Consider the following 18,273-nt stretch of genomic DNA (forward strand, 5'->3'; position numbering starts at 1 on the left):
ACTTGCATAGCTTCCTGATACCATTTTCTTTATTTTGACCTTATGTTCACATAAACAGTCTTTGTGCTGAACTTTGAATATTTCTTCCTATTATAGATGTTCATAATATTGAGATGTGTGTAAAATATTTATATTCAGGTGCAGTTTTATAGTGATTTGTATGGTTTTAGGAATAGAATTTAGTTTTCAAGTGTAGTAGCCTCTGATAGTCTAATATATTCAATTTAAAATTTAAATTAGTGCCATAACTACATCTGATAGCAGCAAAGTCCACAATTTATAATATACAGCGTAAAAAAGTATTTTGCTTTATTGGTACTGAATGTTCTCATATTCAATTTCAAAGTATAATCCCTAAAGTCACAAAATTCTAATGTGAAAGAAAAAAGTTCCTTTTGAATCACATTTTTAGTTCTGAGCATAATTTTCTATATCTTAATTTAGCTGCATTGTTTTCAGCTTAAAAAAACCCTATTATCATTAAAGTCTTTTATCAAATTAATTATTTAGTTTGCCTTGTTTTGTATGGTATCTTTGTAGGTTGTCTGTCTATTTGGAGCTGTGGAATGTGTGTGTGTGTGTGTGTGTGTGTACAATATGTATGTATGTGGAATTTGCCTTTCTTATAGCAAGTTCACTTTATTGAAACAGTCACTATCAGTTTTATTAAACTTGTATGGCATCCGTCTTCATAGGTTGTTTTATTTGCCCCCTTTTAGAAGACATGCTATACTATTGTTTCTTTTAAAATATAAAAGGTAGAAGAGGTTCGACCTTGTGACAGAAAGTCCAGTTTGCTTCATCTTCACAACAAACCTGTGTGGACGCATACATCAGCTTCAAACATTCAGTAACAGTCTTATGAAGATTTCCAATATGATAAAATCAAAAAGGGATTTTGCAGAGCTCCAAAAGGATTCTTTCAGATGAGAAGCGAGAGCCTTAAAATGGCAGAAGATGTTCAAGGTATCTAAATGCAAATTGATGTATACTGGCTCTAAAAATCCCAGGCTTTAATAATCTGATCATAACTTACACAGTGGTTATACCAGTAGTTATAGGGATATGTCATACAGTGCATTGTAACATGTGAACAGAGCCAATCCTTAATACAGTTGGCCCTGGCAGAAAACAGTTTGGTTGTTACATGACAATTTCATTGCAGCTGTGTTTTAAAATGGAAAGGTGGCAATAAAACATTTGATCAAATAAATATTGTCAAGGAAATATATGCGCACATTCTTAGAAATGGCTGAACAATATAATTAGTTAAATAATGGATTTCTTCATATATTCATCTAGAAATTGACCCAGGGAATAGGAGGCAAAATACTCCTGAAGAATATTTTTAGAATCAGGATGCAATGAAGTTTTCACTTACTTGGGAAAAAGTCCTATTGGGTAGCCATAAGTATGGGATAAAGAATATATATGTAATTTCATATTCACACACAAAATACAAAGCAACTATTCTATGTCATTCCCCCTCTTCACCTCCTCGCCCCAGCAGATAGCAAGAGTGATGAGGAGGGTTCCTTTATTTTTATTCTTAATTAATGAAAAAAACATTAAAAAGGCATTCTTAAAAAAGAATTTTAGTATTGCAAAGCAAAAGATGACCAACATGCTATTTTGTGAGAGGGAATGACTGAGATGGCTGTTTGGAATGATTCTTAGAAGAAACCCAGAATGAGGCCTTCTTTACCAATCTAAGGTAATTCTGCTGAAAGGCAAGAAATCCAAAGTGATGTATGTCCAGCTGGTTGTGTGTTGACAGTGGCAGGCCTAGCAAAAGTCCATCTGCCTGAAGCCAAAAAACAGGAACCTACATATTCCATCTTAAGAAGGCTCAATAACTTCTTTTTCACAGATTCAGAGCCAGAGAGCTAGATGTTGTTGATCTATCTATCTTCTTCATATCTCAATGCTCAATGAAAAGTTTATTTGGAACCATAGCATACAATTAGCCCTATTCAACTATGTAGATACATTTGGTTAGGAAACAGAAGAAAAACAGGAAATATAATACATTTTTGGATTTTATTTTAAATCTGGAGGGGGGAAGCCCCTTTCAACTAAAAATATTTTTATATCACAAGAACCAAGTGAATAAAATCCCAAGGACAGAGCTAAGCATCTTCCTTCGTTGTTATAGACAAAAATTGAATCTGACCAGTACATTACCAAACATGGGATGGCATATCAATTACAGCAGAAATATCTGTATTTGTGTAATACAGTGGTAGAATTTGGCCTCTTGAGACTGTTTTTGTGAGGTGAAATTCCTTTCCATGGATGTTAAAATTTTCTTTAAAACATTTAAAAAAACAACAACAACTTAACCACATAGCAGCAGAAAATGCAGTGAGGTCTGAGGTTTATCAAGCTCTGTTTAGTCTGCTTCCTTGGGGTTAGATAAGTTATGTATACTATTTCCACTTTATATAGCAGCTGAATCCCTGAAATATGTTAATTATTACCTAATAAATTATTTTCCCCTTTGAGTATTTTTTTAAAATCAGTTTAGTGACAATAGGATGAAGAAGTAAAAGAGAATTAATGCTTGTTAATGTTATTAGTGTTGCAAAATAAAATATTTGATATTTGCTTAAGATTCATGGCAGAAGAAAGCAGAAATTTTTTATGATGTGTATTTTTGACCTTTTTAATAAAGAGAAACAAACATTTGATAGTGATAAAGACGAAATAGTGATTAGATGACTTACCAAAAAGTAAAAATAAAGTTTCTAGAAAAATAATATATTATAGATCTTGATATAATTTTGTGGATAGTCTTCCTTTCTGTGTTATGGGGCAAATATACAACTTCAGGATTGAAAGGACAGAAACAATTTCATTTCTGCATATGTATGTCTATATATTTTGCTGTGTCTGCATTTCCATCAGAAAATGAAATAAAAGCATTGGCAGAAAAAATGAGAAAATGGGAATATTAATGATGTAATAATGATTATTTAACTTCAGCTTTTGTTTAAAAGTTGGTTTTATGTACTCAGTGAATATTTTCAGCAACTCAGAATTCTCAGCCAGGGTTCCAAGAGTTATTGCTAACTATTGCAAATTTAGAAATTATTAAATCTTGATGGACTCAAATAATTCTACATAAAACTAAAGGTTCTTAATTCATGCATAATATCAATTTTTGTAAATCTTACCATATCATACAATAAAGTGAGACCATCCATATCTCTCTCCCTCTCTCTCCCTCTCTCTCTCTCTCTCTAATTCTATTCTATTATCTCTATAATTTATCATGGCGCTCTCTCTCTCACTCTCTCTCCCTCTCTCTCCCTCTCTCTCTCTCTCATCTACCATCTATCTATATCCTTTTTTCCAGATAATAGTCTGCTCAAATGATTGCCAATTATGCTATTTCTAAATAACTAATAATTCTATCACTGAAAAAGGAATTGGAAGTTTGTATCTTTCATTAAGCTGGGAGGTATTCCAATTCATATAGTCTAAGTCAAGGGTGAAGAATGTGCAACTTCAGAACATCTTTACAGACCATCTTTACAGACCAAATTGAGATTTTGTCCTGATCTTACAGTTCCAGGCCCTGATGATACAGGTTGAACCACAGTAAAGGACCCTAGAGAAGAAAGAGAAATAAAAAATAGAATTTGCATATGTTGGAAAAATAAACAATATAGTTGCTTTCTGTAAAATTGTGTACTCACATTTTTGCATGGCTATCAGAAGAAAGAAATCAGCTAGTAATTCATAATGGTTCCTTAAATAAATTTCCTCCGATTCAATGCTTTGAAGAAAATGCAGCACTCAAACAGAGAATTCTGCTTTTAAAGGAGAACACCTGATTATATTTGCATAAATCAGTGGGCTATAAAGGAGATCTTAGAAAGCAAGATGAGCTTGTATTCTTTAGGAAATTCATCCCTCCCTCCCTTCATCAGATCACAATACAATTGAATTCTACTGCATAGTGGAATATTAATGCAATTTCAAGGGTTTTCAGTTCAATGTATAGAATGTGAAGGATGTGTGTTTGTGTTTATTTTCATAGGCAAAATGTATACTGAAGATGGTATTTAATTTCATCGTATAATGACAATAAACTAAAGTAAACTAAAGTAAAGTAAAGTAAACTAAACAAAACCATTTCTCATCCTTGTAACACAAGTCTGTTTTTCACAGTCTTACATCAGTCCCATCCAGATCTTCAGGCAAACTTATCAATGCCCACTGGTTTATTTGCAAACCACACTAAGCTGGCAGGAATCACGAACACTCCAGAAGATAGGCTTAAGATACAGAAGGATCTTGGTGAAAAAAGTAAGATTCTGCAATTAGGCAAGAAAAATCAAATGCACAGATACAGTTTATGTGGTACCTTGCTCAATAGGAAGTAACTGTGAGAGGGATCTCAGAGTCCTAATGGATAACCATTTAAATATGAGCCAGCAGGGTGCAGCAGCTGCCAAAAAAGCCAACACAGTTCTAGGCTGCATAAACAGAGGGATAGAATCAAGATCACGTGAAGTGTTAATACCACTTTATAATGCCTCGGTAAGGCCATACTTGGAATACGGCATTCAGTTTTGGTTGCCACGATGTAAAAAAGATGTTGAGACACTAGAAAGAGTGCAGAGAAGAGCAACAAAGATGATTAGGGGACTCAAGGACAAAACATGTGAAGAACGGTTGCAGGAACTGGGTATGTCTCGTCTAATGAAAAGAAGGACTAGGGGTGACATGACAGCAGTATCTCAGGGGCTGCCACAAAGAAAAGGGAGTCAAGCTATTCTCCAAAACATCTGAGGGCGGGACAAGAAGCTGTTATCTTCAGAGTGGTTATGGTCAAGTATTTTTGGAATAATGTGTAAGAAGGAAAAATTGATGTTCTAAAGTTTATAGAGGCTTAAGAAACAATGTCATCTTTTTGGAGTACTTGGGCTTCTTGTTGCTTCAACACTTGGAATGAGATCCTTAGTGTATCATGTAAAGATCATAATGACTTTGAGAAAATAGAAATGACACACTCCTAAATTTTAGGATCAAATCATTACATTTGACTCATTTTATTCTCCCTTTTCTTCTTTGAAGGAGAAGAATCATGGGAGCACTGCCAGGATCAATCTTCTTTCTCCTTTTATAGATAAGAAGAGCCAGAGGTGGTATTCAGCAGGTTCTGACCAGTTCTGGAGAACTGGTAGCGGAAATTTTGAGTAGTTCAGAGAACCAGCAAATACCACCTCTGACTGGAAATTTTACAGTATCCTTCCCCTGCCATGCCCACCAAGCCACATCCACAGAACTTTGAATCCTGCCACTGAGAAGAGCATATGATGAACCAGAAATTGTTTTCACTGTACTCTGATCCTTTAATAAATAAATACAATTGTCAAGTTTTCATCTCACCTTCCCCAACCTAATGTTCTTCAAATGTGTTAGGATTATTATTCCCAGAACTTATAAGTAGTATAACTATGTTGGAACAATTTAAAATTATACTTCCTGTGAACATCCTTAAATAGGCAAGAAACATTTGCAGGATGTAGCTATCTTGAAAATACATGTTTAGTTGAAATCCCAGAATAATATACCACAACCTCAAAGTGTTAGTTCTAATTCATTGTTTCACAAGACTTATCAAGTGAAGTGACACCTATATACACATTATATTTAATTCATATAAAAATGAATACATAATTGGAAGTATGTATCCACAGTACACTTTGATCAAAGGCATCTTCATCCTAAAGCAATGAAGGATGTTTTGGAAATAATGCTTTAAAAGCATTACATTATTAGATGCCAACAATAGCCCAATCCTGTATAAATTAATAAGAAAAAAATATCTCTAGAAGAATGTTGTACTTTTTCATCCAATTCTTAAATGGAACTTTTGGTTTGATGCTCAAAGCAAGCAAAAATAATTTAGATTTGCATCCAACCACCTACAAAGTGATTTGGATCATCTCGAGAAATACATTAAAATCTCCAGGAGATTTATGAGAATGCCATCATGTTACAATTTATGACTCTAATTAATTCAGTTTTAAGGTGCTATCCTTGGAAGCATCACACTACCAGATGCCAACAATAGCCCAATTCTGTATAAATGAATAAGGAAAAAAAACACATTTTATTAAATGTAGTCAGTAAAGGAATTACCTTCAAGGTTTTTTCTAAGTTTCAGTTTTGCACAAGATGGTGGCACTGTTCTTCATCTCCTGTATAATCCAAAAGCACTGTGCAGATGCTTTCTAACTGAAACAAAGGAAAGCATAACAAATACAAGAGAAATTAAAATGTAATTTATTTTTCTTAATTTTTTTCCCTTCATATAATCCACAATGCTTTTTGTTACTGAATTCTTTTTTTTTTTTTTTTTTTTTAAACAAGTTTTATTAATTTTTAAAACACACAAATTGTCATTATTCATTACATGTTTAAACCTTTTTTCATTGTCAATTTAACAAGTCAGATAAATTATAATTCTGTTTTAAACCATTTCCATACAACATACCAAAACCTCTTATTCAATTTCTCTTTACTTCTCTTTACTCTTATTCAATATCATTATTATTATTTCATCTATTTCTTTCTGACTTAGTTACCATTATTCTCAATCTATATTTCTACAATTTTTAACTAATTCTCCCCAAAAAGACATATACACACAACACACAAAACATAAAAAAATCTTTTGGAAAGTAACTTGGACCCAGGTGTCTCTCTCTCTTCATGGACTTCAATTATATTCATGCTCATCTTACATATCATTACTTATTTTATTTACCATTCTAAGCCTTCTATATTAACTTCCCCACATGTTTCACTTCTTACTTCTATCTTAATTAATCATCTTAATTTGAATCATTATATTTATATCTTTTGTCCATTTTTTATCATCCCTTTGTCTCATTCCTTATAAAAAAAAAAAAAGAAAATAAGTTTCTCCTGAAATCATTAATCAGAGTATGATGCCTTTCTATCTCCCCTAAGTTAATCAAATTAATCTTTAAAATAATATCTAATACCCAATCCGATTTTGCTTGGTACATTCTATCTAACTAATACATCCAACATAATTAAGTACATAATTAGACAATAAATCCAAATATTAAAAAAAAGATACTATAATAAAAATTTTATAATAACATCAATACCATAGTCTTATTAAACTCTTTAATTAAAACAATATTCTAAACCTCCCTATTATTAAGTTTTAAAGCCAATCATTTTTAAACATTTTAACATTTTAATCTCTTATCAACTCTTAAATCATTACAATACTACCATCTCATCTTATGTACCTTGCAAAATCTTTTTTTTTTTTTAAATTATACTTTATCCATTATCCAAAAAAAGTTTCTTTTTTTCATTTAATTTCAAGACATTGTAGCTTTTCTCCACCTTTTCCCTTTCTTTCTTCTCCCAACAAACCTTTCTACCCCCTTCTTCTAGCCTCTGCCTTGCCAGCTTCCCTTCTCTGTCGTATTCCTTTTCCCTTTTGTTTACTATCATCATATTGGTTTTGCACCTTATTTTTCCCTTTCTTAAATGTTTTTTAGATCTTAAGTCCTTAAGTCCTTTAATTTTCTTCTTTTCTCTTCTTTTCTTTTCTTTCTCTCTTCCTTCTTTCTGGATCAAGTTCTGAGATTCATTAAAGATGGCTCCTTTCTTTCTTTCTTGTTCCTCTGCTGTCTTCATCTGTTGTAAAGTTTGTTGATAATTAATAAGCGCCATTTCTAAGAAAAGGAAAGCTTCTTCCACACCATCTTTACCATTTTTTTTTGCTTGTTCATATTCTTTTCTTAGTTCCTCAACAGAAAGAGCCATTATAAATCTTTTCTTTTCTTTTCCCCTTCTTTCTTCTTACAACAACCAGAATATTCAAAAGAAAATAAAATAAAAAAAAACAGTCCCAAAGTTATCAGTCAGTCCAAACCAAGGCAGAATTCTCACTTTCTCCTTCTGGGGCAATATCAATCCAAGAGAAAGAAAGTCCAAATCTGTTTAAAATCTTATTGCAATATATTCTAGTCTTCAAATCCTTAAGGCATCTGCTCCAACAAATCTTAGCATACAAATGTTTTCTTTTAATCCTCTCTCTTCCCACTCATCGCTTAAAACCAATTTTCACCTAAAAGAAATAGGTTTCTTAATATCCAGTTATTTATTCCGTAGGAAAAGAGGGAAAGCTATCCTTTCAGCACCTTCACAGCCGCTTTTTTCCTCTTCTGGCAGGTATTATTCAGAAAGTCATACTTTTCAGGAATTTTATTAGATATGTCTTAGAGTCCTAGGAGCCAAGAAAAACTTTCTCCTCTCAATCACTTTCTCCACTTCCTCCTGCGCATTCTTACCCGGCTGCCAGCTTCTTTGTGGCGGCCATTACAGACCGCCGCTGCACCGTCCTGGGAAAAGGGAGTTCTGCCGGCCAGGAGGGAGTCTGCAGCACCCCAAACCCTTCTCCGGATCCCCTACCTTCAGCTGCCCCTGCAGGGCAGCCTAGCTCTGTACCGGCTGGGTCGGAGCCCCAAAACGGCTAGCGCGGCAGGATCGCGCAGCTCGCAATCCCTGCCGCTCGCCGCCGACAAACCGGAAGTGTCCCTTGTTACTGAATTCTTTAATCAATTCCCAAGAATTTAATTCCTACTGGATTATTTTTTTACAACCATATTGAAAGTGTCTACCTGCATGTTAGAATAAATGCTAGTTTACTTCATGATCCTAAGCTGAAGTAGAGCATTTTTGTGACCTTGGTTCTTTCCAATCTAACATCTCAATCCTGCTATCAGGTTTTTTTTTTTACTCCAAAGAAATAATAATAAAGGTACTAAAATAACTTGTAATGTAAAATAATGTCAGTATTTTCACAAGCAAATCCATGCAATTCTTCTTGGACCAACTATATAAAACAAAATAAAGCCATCAAGGGCACAGTATTTATCAGTAGCAGAACAAAATCATTTAGAATATTACTGAGTGATTTCCAGTATAATATATGTAAATGCTTTTCTGACAGTCATTTATTTATAAATTCGTTCAGGTTCTTAGTCACAATCTCTGATATTTTAGATACAAGGTCTTCCATATTCTTCCATGCTCTTCTCTATCACAATGGCTCAGGAAAACATTCTGTGAACTATTGTATCCCATTTAGATATTGATGATGACAGATTCTGTTTCTGACTGCTTCAACAGTAGATCTCTTTTCTGGAATTGCATTTCTTGTTCACTTTATGAATTACATAAAGCAATACAATAGTAACATGGTCTCATCTGAAGTTATCAGTGACTTTGCTGAATGAATCTCACTTACATTTATCATGATTGAAGGATCTTGGTCACAGGAAGGTCATTTCTAATTATTAGGTCACAATAATCTGACTTTTGTGGTACCCGCTTATTATCCATAGAGCTGCTTTTGAATGGTCTGGAAAATTCAACTGATATAGAATTGTAGCTATAATTTGGTTTAAATATTGAAACTTATACTAATGCATTTGTAATGGTTTTCATTGGCTTTTAATTTATTTTCATAGTTAATTCAGGGTGCAATTTGATCTACAATAATGCAAGTGGACTGAGATCTAAAAATTTGTAGCTTATGGAATATTTCCCCCAGACAACTTCAGTTGGTAGCTGGCATCAGGCAAAGGCTTGCTTTCCAAAGCGTTGAATACCTTAATAAAATATTTTAATATCATTTAATAATATTTTTCTATTTTTATTTTTACAGACATTGTTTATATATTTATATTTCCTATTTCTCAGCTACTGATCTCCCTCAGAGAGTGGCTGCCTAAGAGAGGGTACCGTGTAACCAACATGTAAACAACATATAAAATTAACTTTAAAAACAATTCAAAATTAAAAGATGTTAATTACACAAAATTATGACATGATATTGTAAAATTTCAAGAAGATGAAAAATTCCAAGATGGCTTTGTAATTTATTCCAGTTAATTATTACAACTGGGGTGGGTTCTCATGGGACCAACCAGCCCCACAATTGCATGTTCTCTGTGACTCCCCTAGGCAAGGCTTTGACCTCTTTATAGAAGACAAGGAGTGTGGAGTTTGCTTCACCTCTAGGGATAGGATATTCCATAATGTGGGGCAGGTGCGGAAAAACTCTTCCTATTCTTTGACCAACAGAGTCTGCTGCATACTTTCCCTGCCTTATCAAGTGGGATGGCTAATGAATTCCATAGGTAACCTGGCCTCATGCAATGTAGGGCTTTATAAGTGATGACCAACACCTTTGTGTCTGGAATCCAGTTGGCACCGAGTTCAGTTTGCAGAACAGGGGTGTTATTTGTGCTCTTCTTTGGGAACCCAGTTTGGCCACTTCTGGATACTTTACTTTAGCCCCATGTAAAGCATGTTGTAGTAGTGTAATTGGGAGATGCCCATGCCATAAGGGACCAAATGGAGAGTCTCTCTCTGTTCAAGAACAGGTGTACCTGGTGTGTAACACAGAGTTGGGCAAAGGCCACCTTAAGCACAGCTGCCCCCTGTTCTTTCAGCAAGTGCCATGAATCCAAGGAACCCCAAGTTTCACACCAGAACTTTTGGTACGTGTTTTTCCTTTTAAATTACATTTATATTTATTATAGGATATTATTATTGTTGTGCATTTGCATTTTTCTATCCCTGTTATATTCTCTATAGCATGTTTAGTGTACAGGGCTGTGAAAATATTTACAGACCCCTCACATTCTGGACATAAACTGTTTCAACTCCTACCCTCAAAATGATGCTATAGAACACTGCACATCAGAACAACTAGACACAAGAACAGTATTTTCCTAAATGCCATCACTCTGCTAAACAAATAATTCCCACAACACTGTCCAACTATTTACTAACTCTTTATTACTATCACTATTAATCTTTTCATCACTCGTATGATCCATCCCCTCCCACTTGTGACTGTATGACTGTAACTTTGTTGCTTGAATCCTTACGATTTATATTGACTGTTTCCCAGTATGATTTGATTGCCTGTTTGTACCCTATGATTATATTTAGTGTTGTACCTTATGATTCTTGATGAATTTATCTTTTCTTTTTATGTACACTGAGAGCATATGCACCAAGACAAATTCCTTGTGTCACACTTGGCCAATAAAGAATTCATTCATTCATTTTATTATATTTGATGGACTTAATTTTAGTTATTGAAATATGTAACATTTCTATAACTTACTTTGTTGGGTAACTAATGAATAATATTAAACAATGGCTAGAGGATTAATTTTTACTTCCAGTTACTTACAGAAAACTAATGCCTCAACAATGTTAAAGGTTATAATATAGAAACACTTAGAAGGAAGAAACACACAACAGATCATTAGTCCGGAATAAATATGTTATCATAAGTATTGATTTTACAGTAATATTATGTCAGAATTTGAGATAGATATACCAGATGTAAATATCTGTGATTATACATTAATGAAACCAGCAGCATCTTCTAACATCAACTTTTCCACATAATGCTTGTTTGGCAAATAAACACAAATTACTAGATTTCTCTGGACTGCATTTATTGGCTGGAAATAATTGTTTTATTGGAAGATGATTATGTGAACTTATTCAAATAGGAAAAAAAAGACTTTTCTATTGCATTCCTTGTGTGGTACTAATCAAATAAATTACCATTTGGTACGTTGTCATAAACTGATAAACTTGTATCAACTCTACATTTTATCAATTTTAGTAAAATATACTTCAAATTAAGGTTCTGTCAGGCCATAGCTTATTTTGGACTGTATTGCTTGTCTTTGCCCACTTAAATTGTAATAAATTCCACTGAACATCAAATTGCTTATTTTATTGGAAAATAGACTCATGTGATAATTTGAAAATGTTATAAATTCATCCTACAGTTTCTAGGATGAAAGAGAGAAAATGTTTCTTTATACAAAACAGGGATGAGTTTAAGCAATTAAAGAAATACCTAACAATTATAATTACTTTATTAACATTATCAAAGTAACCATATTAAGACAAAATCTAACAGTAATTTACAATTAAATCTATAAGATTAGTTACATAGTACTACTTGCTTTCTAAACATTCTATTTTGATTGGAATTGAAAATTTGATTGAAATATTGTACACAGTTACTTTTGTACTCTGTACTCTTTTTGGCTTTTTACTTTCTTCAAAATAAATGGAAACAAGGCAAACCAGCAAAAAAAAATAGGATTGAGAAAGTTCAACTGATACATGCTGCTAAATATTGTGGGATCAATAATTTCCAGAAATTTTGAAGATCTAAGATATCATTTCTGAGTGCTAAATACTATATTTTAAAATAAAAACTTCAGTTGGTAAAACGAATAATCTTGGATTCCTGAAAGAATGTGTCGTATTTGTATATATTCATGCACAGCTTGATTTTGTGTCAGTTTGGGTGAAGGGGCATCCATTAAATATTATATTATGTATAGACTTGGTTTCTTGATTTATTTTCTATTTCTATTGTGAAAGTTGTAAATGTATCTTTATAATTCAAATAGATTGGGCATTTTAAGATTGCAACAGTATTTTATACAGTATCTTTTACTTATACAGGTATGTGCTGTAACAAAGCATTGTACCAAGAGAAATGTTTTGTTTTATGACATCAATGTATCGCAATGAGTGTTCTTTATTGCTTCCTGAAATTAAATTTAGAAGAGAAAATATATGTATGTTATGGTTTCTTGTAGGGTTGGAAAAAGCAGAATTAGAATTAAATGCCATCTCTATGTAGCATATCAATCAATGATCTTTAAAATTGTTTAAAAAGTTAGATTTTGTTTTGGATGTTAAAAAATAAACTTATTGAAAAATTTATGCTTAATTTAAGGAGACATGATACTATACATTTGACAACATTCATTATGGCACGTATAAAAGAGATGAGATAGGGTGATGCTTCTTTCTAACAAAGTGGTTGGTGATCTGGTTTGAGTTTTCTCAAATATATCCCTCACTCCCAAATATAATTGCCTTGCTATTGGCCAAGTATTCCTGAATTTGTTTCTAGCATTGGCCAATTTATGCTTCAAGCTCTAGTTTTAATGGCCATAAAGTTTCTCCCAAACTACAAGGATTAAAAAATATGATGAAATGTGTGCTTTGGTAATGTAACACAAACTTCAACCTTTTGCACTTTTGTGCAACAACTATGATGTTGGATGCAACATGTACATCATGTTGTCATTTACACACACACATATTTTGTTCCCATTAGGATAGTTTGCTGATGGTCTTCTTCCTCTGTGGTTTGTACTTTATATTTTATATTCTATATTTGATATTCTATATACAGTATGCCATATAGTGTACTCAGTTAGTAATAGGCCCGGTGAGGTGGCAGCAGTTCTACTTACCACATTATCTCAAAACTTTGTCCTATACTTTTACAGCTGGAATTGGTTTGCATTGCACTTTCTCCATGCATTAAATCCAGTCCTATGCATAAGATTCTGGTGCTAAAAGAGATAACAGAATTCCTTGTTTGAAGGATAAAGAAAAAGAGAAATTAATAAAATTCTCAGAATGCAAAATTGTCCATAAGAAGGGCAATTTTAGGCTTTCCCATTATAGAAATAAAGGAATGTCTCTTTTAAAACACATCAATATATCCATTTTACCATTCCTATTGCTCTATTATTACTTCTGAAATAAAACACTTTTATCTACAAAGAAATCATTCAAATTATATATAGCATAAGCTGTCATGCAGAAAAATAAAGAAATATTGTAAAAGTACGTTCTATTTTTAAATCCTTATTAATCAAATCTTAGGCATTCAGCAGCTCAGATGTGCAAAGCAAAAATCTGATAGGGTTGAGTGCTTAATTTTTTGTGATTAGTCTTACCCCATTTTAATTTTTTACCCTGTAGCTTGAGAGTAAGATTAGACAGCTCAGCACCAGAGTCTGGGAATCTTATTCACCCTCTGAGATTGTAGTTGAAGGTCATTGTTGACAGGACAAGTTTATAGCTGTGGTGTGTTTGGCTTAGCCTCTTTCCTTTCCTTTGAAAACTGCATATGCAGTTTGGGTATCATTTCTACTCAGAAGATCTTCAAGTTTCTTCTTTCAGAATATTTCTCTCGTCACTGTGGCTTGTTTTATTTTCCTAATTTAAACCAAAGAAAAATTAATGAAACTATTACTTTTAAAATTTTAAAAATGTGTTCCAGTTCTAACTCTACACATATAACCTAAATACATTGCAAATGGCATTTGCATATCTCAAAAGGTACACAAGATTTGCATTTGTCACATAATGCAACATTATATGTTTATAGACTATTACTAATATATTTGTTTCGTAGACTAAAGAGGTCAGTTCATAAACCAGCTGAATGCAGTTCAGGTATTGCTAAGGGCATTTGTCTTCAATGGATATGCAGGAGATTCAAGTGCTCAATTGAGAATTTAAATCTTAAATCTTTTTTCTGGATTCTATCCAGTATAAGTTATGCTTTAAAAATGTTAAACTTTCAGATTTTACATTATGAAAAGATTTGTTACCATTAGAATTTGGAGAAGCTGAATCTGGTCTAATAGATCACTAAAATATATGAATAATCATAACAAGGAGATTTACAGTATACATTGTCATTGTTCAGTCTGCTGTTTGATTGACAATGTGCTATATTCCATATCTGTAGAACAAAGACCATCTGAATAATGACTAGATGCAAGTAAAAAGCAAAATTACAGGGAAGAAGCAGACGATGTAAAATACAGCAGTCAATGCAATGACCAGGGCATACAGAATTTAAATGTTTAATGCCCGCATACCCAGATTTCTTTTTCTGACTTAGATTAGGCTGAGAATCCTGAAATACGAAAGAAACATTTCCCTTTTTGGTTGTGTACATATGTGTATGCATCTGTAGCTTGCAAATGTGTACTGTATAGATCACTGTACTTGAACAGAGGGAGATGTGATAATTAGTAGCTTGGGAAAAGAAAGGAAGAGAAACCTTTGCTACTTCTGTTTATTTTGTTTTTATTTATTTATTTGCGATACACTGACTGAATACAAACTTTCCCATTTCCCAGTCATGATGGAAGGTTAGAGTACAATGGAATCATTACAAAAATATGAATTTACAGCATACGGACACATTTTACTATGCTAGATTTTTGCAAGTTAATGTCTTCTGCCATTGTAATTTACATGATATATGTAAAAAATAAAATGCAAAATAAAGGAAAGAAGAAATTTGTACAGAAATACATATAAAAATAAAATACAAAAAAGGAAGGAAGAAAAAAAGAGGAAATATGCACAGAAATGAAACAATCATAAAAGGGTGAAATAAATTATTTATCTTCCTATTTTACATATGTGCAGGGCCAAAGGGACTCCATTATGTGGATGAATATTTGTGAAAAATGTTTAAAATATTAAGGTGCTTTCAATGCAGCTTATCAATAGATGCTAGTACATGCCAGGATAACAGTCTTTGCTATCTGTTGAGTATTTTATTTTTCCTAAATATATGCTATTTGGTATCTTGAATGTAAATGCATGAGTAAATTGATCTGCTTTTCCAAATTAGTGCTATTGGGTCAAATAAATTAATGCACAGTCTTGACAGAATGCCTCATTAATATACACATGTAAATTCAGGGACAATCCCCACATCCCCCCACCCTTAGTAGGAATTATATTAAGACTGAAATGTGATTGTAAGACAGTTAGTACTTTACCAGACTTTTGATTTGTAAGACATATGAAAATATTCCTTAGTCCATCAATGTGTAAAATTTCATACATGCATATGCTTGTAATAACAAACTTTTAACTTGTAAATATTAAAAATATTTATAAATTTTATAATTTATAAATATAATTATTGGTGAAATCCTGGAACTTTGACATTGACAAAAACCAGTATGCAGGTATGTCTTTCATGCTTGTGAAGTTGACTGAAAAGCTCCCTGAAAATTAACTACATCTGATTTCTTATGAACTGTAGAGCCCTGCCTTAGTGGATGCTAAGAAAAAGGATGAAATGAGTACATCTTTTTTCAGCATATTAGTTTTTTGTTAAATAATTAAGTATTGCTAAATATCAATCTTAACAAAATTGAGTAGCTTCATGAACTTTTTCCTTCCAAATATTACATGTACGCAAATCCATTTTATTACCAAATGAACCTAACTGAGCCAAATCTATTACAAAGGCAAATATAGCCACAATTCCACAAACTTCTTAAAATGGTTTCTTTTTAAGAAAGAAAGAAAAAAGCTCTGGTAAAAATTGGAGAATATGAGCAATATTGAAGAATATTTGTTACACACATACAAGCACTCATTTATATTTTTATTTTAAAAGTCCATGGGTAAATATAGGCATAGTAGTATGAACTACAGAAAGAGATAAGAGAATATAGAAGAAGAAGAGATACTTGGATTATGCATTTTGCCACTACACTTCTGTACTTGTAACCCATAAGGCCAGAGATTTGTATGATACAAGATGTGGAGCTGCCTGAGAGAGATTGGGAAGAAGAAAAGGCAGGGAGGACAGCCAGACACAATGAGGCATAATAGCATTCCTGCATGTCTAATATCTTAAATATGCTATGCTTCACTATATCCACACATTATGAGTAATGTCAAGGAATCAGTTAATATCGCATCAATACTTTACTCTTAAATTAAATACCTTTGGAAAAATAAAGATTAATAGTTTGAAAAGAGAGAAACCCCAAGATTAGAGTTAACAATATCCCTCAATTACAAGCTTTGCTGTCTTTTGCACATAATGCCAATCATAAACACTGCCTTTTTATTATGTATATTTGGAGATGCTACTCTGTCGCAGATCTAAGCAAATAAATAAAGACATAGGCTTTTTCGGCAATATATAAAAACACCCAGGACATTTTCAGTGGAAAATAAAAGTATTCATTGCTATATTTCACTTTAACTATTGCCTGGATGTATGGTAAGAAAATAGAAGATGAGACTTTGCTAGTCTGTTGATTGGATAGAAACAAAGGACTATATTGTCTTAACAAAGAAGAGGAACATTCTGTGTGTGCATGTGTTTATTACCATAGAGATTTCATCGTCCAGGTTTCTTCAGTCCAAAATTATAGGTAGGAAGGGATGTCTGAGTCTGAGTGGCTTTTATTTTCAGTAGCTTTGGAGGGTTGCCCCCCCCCAGCTTTCCTTTGCATGTCAAATTAATTTAAAGGGTGCTATTACGGATAGGTTTGCTTGGTTTGTGTTTTGCTAGGAAAGACAAGCAGCTGAGACCAAGTCTTAGGATGGAGAGGGGGAGGGGCAAGATTGCCACCCCAGCCCAGACTGTGGCCAGCTTCTGACGTCTTTTGACAGCAGGCCAAAGAAACTCCTCTAGCTTTCATTTGCATCCTGAAGAATAACCAGGATTAGACAGAATTTATTTTCTTGCATGATTTAGATCTGACATTTGTGATTTGATTTGCAGGCTTCTTGAGGGAAAGTTGGTTTTCCTCTTAGAGAAGAAAATATTTTTGGAGAAAATAAAGGTTGCTTAGCAGAAAGAGTAAATAAATATATCCTTGATGATTCTGAAATGGAACTTACCTAATACAATAAAAGATAGGTGTTTATTGTTAAATTATTGAATTTTCTCCTTAATATCCGAGTAAGAGAATAATTTTTTATCACTTTCAGTATGTGGCTATTTAATACAGGAAATATATTTTATCATAAAAATAGCAAAGGAACTATTTAAAAAATAACAAATTAAAAAAGATTTTGAAGAAGAGTAATCTGTTAAACTATATGTTTTTTCTGAGTTTGTGACTAATTTACAAGCCAGTGGGGTGCCAGAAATAAGAAATTATTCTTTTGCCTATTTTCATCACATTTTAATTAATTTTAAGTTAACAATGTAGAATATAGTATTGATAGTATCAAACTTTTCAATTATCTATATTTAACACTATATTTAACACTTCAGGCCTCATTGAAGTAGATCTGGTTGTCCTTCCAATAAGCACACAGGATTCCAACTTGAATAAAAACAAAGCTTATTTTTGATTACTATGAAAAAATATGCTGACATTTTTCTACTATGAAGGGAAATGGACTGGGTTTCATTCTCTACCTTTAATTCATAATCATTATGTTGGAACTAAAACTGCAGGATTCTTCGACATTCTGCCTAAATTGGAGAGCATCAGGTTGGATTTGCCATTATGAAGCTTCTGAGGACCAAATGTGCAATGTCTGGAAGCTGTTTTACAGCTTTCAGATGTT

General features: G+C 32.9%; 2 long non-coding RNA genes across 6 annotated transcripts in view; one reads left to right on the top strand and one right to left on the bottom strand.

Moving 5' to 3' along the window:
• LOC148132540 (uncharacterized) overlaps positions 1-18,273 on the top strand; it is a 129,961-nt gene that overhangs the window by 52,899 nt on the left and 58,789 nt on the right. The gene's annotated exons all lie outside the window — the stretch shown is intronic.
• LOC148132541 (uncharacterized) overlaps positions 5,301-18,273 on the bottom strand; it is a 105,948-nt gene continuing 92,975 nt past the window's right edge. The window contains exons 2-4 of the long non-coding RNA XR_015748152.1: positions 13,875-14,136; positions 13,383-13,484; positions 5,301-6,252 (exon numbers count right to left, since the gene is read on the bottom strand). This is a non-coding gene — a long non-coding RNA (uncharacterized LOC148132541). The remainder of the gene's footprint in view (positions 6,253-13,382; positions 13,485-13,874; positions 14,137-18,273) is intronic.

This window comes from Notechis scutatus, chromosome 2 (assembly GCF_049901735.1).
Source record: "Notechis scutatus isolate UNSWTSFEM ecotype Mainland chromosome 2, rNotScu1.2, whole genome shotgun sequence".
Lineage (NCBI taxonomy): Eukaryota > Metazoa > Chordata > Lepidosauria > Squamata > Elapidae > Notechis > Notechis scutatus.